The sequence below is a fragment of the Triticum dicoccoides genome, chromosome 3B (genome assembly GCF_002162155.2).
Source record: "Triticum dicoccoides isolate Atlit2015 ecotype Zavitan chromosome 3B, WEW_v2.0, whole genome shotgun sequence".
Lineage (NCBI taxonomy): Eukaryota > Viridiplantae > Streptophyta > Magnoliopsida > Poales > Poaceae > Triticum > Triticum dicoccoides.
In genome coordinates this window covers 543,139,561-543,142,511 of record NC_041385.1, presented here as the reverse complement: position 1 = coordinate 543,142,511, position 2,951 = coordinate 543,139,561, and positions in this window count along the sequence as shown.

Here is a 2,951-nt window from a genome sequence, read left to right as displayed (position 1 = left end):
ATACAAGAGTTATGGTGATCTTCACCTTTCCCTTTTACACTTTCTTCCTTTTGGTAAGCACTATGTGTTGGAGAAAGATCCAGATATATATATCCACTCGGATGTAGGTTATCATAAAGTATTATTGTTGACATTACCCTTGAGGTAAAAGGTTGGGAGGCGAAACTATAAGCCCCTATCTTTCTCTATGTCCGATTGAAGCTTTGAACCCAAGTATCGCGTGAGTGTTAGAAATTGTGAAAGACTAAATGATAGTTGAGTATGTGGACTTGCTGAAAAGCTCTTGAATTGACTCTTTTCGATGTTATGATAAATTGTAATTGCTTCAATGACTGAGATCATAGTTTTTTAGTTTTCAATGGAGTTTTTGATTCATACTTTACCTTGTGAATGAATTGTTACTTTAGCATAAGAAATTATATGAAATTATATGTTGCTGTTCTAAAGATGGTCATGATGCCCTCATGTTCGTATTCTATTCTATTTTATCGACACCTCTATCTCTAAACATGTGGACATATTTTTTGATTTCGGCTTTCGCTTGAGGACAAGCAAGGTCTAAGCTTGAGGGAGTTGATACATCCATTTTTCATCATGCTTTTATATTGATATTTATTGCTAAAAGGATCGATATGGTTGACTAGAGGGGGGGTGAATAGGCAACTAACAATTTTTAGACTTTTCTTTAACAATTTAAACCTTGCAATGAAATAGGTTGTCTAGATGTGCAACTACGTGGGCAACCTATATGATGCAAAGGCAATAAGCACACAAGCAAGCAATGGATATAACTTAAGTAAGCTTGCAAAAGTAAAGGGACAATATAACCAAGAGTGGAGCCGGTGGAGACGAGGATGTGTTACTGAAGTTCCTTCCTTTTAAGGGGAAGTACATCTCCGTTAGAGCGGTGTGGAGGCACAATGCTCCCCAAGAAGCCACTAGGGCCACCATAATCTCCTCATGCCCTCACACAATGCGAGATGACGTGATTCCACTATTGGAGCCCTTGAAGGCGGCAACCGGACCTTTACAAACAAGATTGGGGCTATCTCCACAACACTTGGAGGCTCCCAACAACACCACGAAGCTTCACCATAATGGAGTATGGCTTCGAGGTGACCTCAACCGTCTAGGGTGCTCAACACCCAAGAGTAACAAGATCCGCTAGGGATAAGTGGGGGGAATCAAATTTCTCTTGGTGGAAGTGTAGATCTGGGCCTTCTCAACCAATCCCGAGCAAATCAACAAGTTTGATTGGCTAGGGAGAGAGATCGGGCGAAAATGGAGCTTGGAGCAACAATGGAGCTTTGGGGGAAAGAGGTAGGTCAACTTTGGGGAAGAAGACCCCTTTATATAGTGGGGGGAACAAACCAACCGTTATCCCACTCACCAGCCCCGCACAGAGCGGTACTACCGCTAGGGAAGGGCGGTACTACCGCTCCGGGCGGTACTACCGCTCAACCCAGCGGTACTGCCGCGCTGCCAGGGCCCTGACCCCAGGGCGGAACTACCGCTAGGGAAGAGCGGTACTACCGCTTAAAGCGGTACTACCGCTCCTACTACCTCCCTTAGTGCCACAAAAACCGACACGAAAAACTTCGTTCGAGAATCGAGGCGGAAGTAGCCCAGACGCACAGTGGGACTACGGCCGAAAATCCCAAGCGGTACTACCACTAGGAGAGCGGTACTACCGCTTGGAGCGGTACTACCGCTGGGGAGCTTCGGCGGTACTACCGCTGTGGTTGCGGTACTACCGCTGGGGCAGAGCAAAGCAAAGCAAGGGGAATACGGCAGCTCCATAGATGCGGAAGGAAAGACGACGGGTGTGATAAGGATGTGTACGTGTGATTCCACCCAAGTCTTACCAAAGAGGATCCCCTCTTGATAGTATGGTGACTCCTACGAAACTAGTCCACCAACAACGAAATGAAGGAGCTACACCGTCTTGAAAACAACACCGAGGGGAGGAAATCGTCTCGTTCCAATGGATGAATCTCTGAAAGAACTAAACGCACACGATTAGTACGCACAAGCATTGTCATCAATCACCAAAACATCTTGGGGATAAATATGCCCTTACAATCTCCCCCTTTTTGGTGGATTGATGACAATACGGGATTTGCACAATATGATAGATATAGGATAAGCGCAAAAACACAACCGTCCTAAAATGTAGAAGGGCTCCCCCTGGATGTGTGCTATGATAAGTGCTTTGGACTGCACGACACAGATGCCAGGATCAATGCTCCCCCTACATTTTAGAGACCAACTACCTAAGCAAGATATATGAGAGCAACATAGAGATAACAGGATAAGCATGCAACTCATAAGCTAGATAGACATAGATAAAGATACTGGAAAGGTAAGGTAGCATATGTCTCACACCATATGACTCGAGCTTAGGTCTCACTGACAGAACCAGAAGTTAGGTCTCACTGACACAAACCAAATAAAGCAACAAGCGAAAGCACAAACACAGAAGACGGAAGACACAAGGCACAAGACACAAATCCCTAAACTCTCTCCCCCTTTGGCATCGAGACACCAAAATGGAGAGGGAGTGCTGCTACGGCTCCAGGGGAAGGCAAACGAGGGACACCCATCAGATCTCAGAGGGATCATCCGCGCTACCATCGTCAGCCGGGAAGTGCTCAGCATCAGAATCAGTCCAAGGGCAGTGCTGCTGAATCCACTTCTCCTCCTCGGTAAGCTGATCCTCAAAACCACTAATCACAATAGCACCCATCTGACGCATGAGCTCCTTGTAGCGACCTCGGGCCTTCTTCTCAGCCACATGAGTCATGTACTGACCGTGAGACTCCATGCAAAACAACTTCTTCACCTTCATCTTGAGCTTGTTGGCCCAAGAGGGCTCTGCCTCAGAAGGCACATACTCATCATCTTCATCCTTAGCCTCAGCCCCAATCTCCTCCTCAGTCTCCATGGCAGCA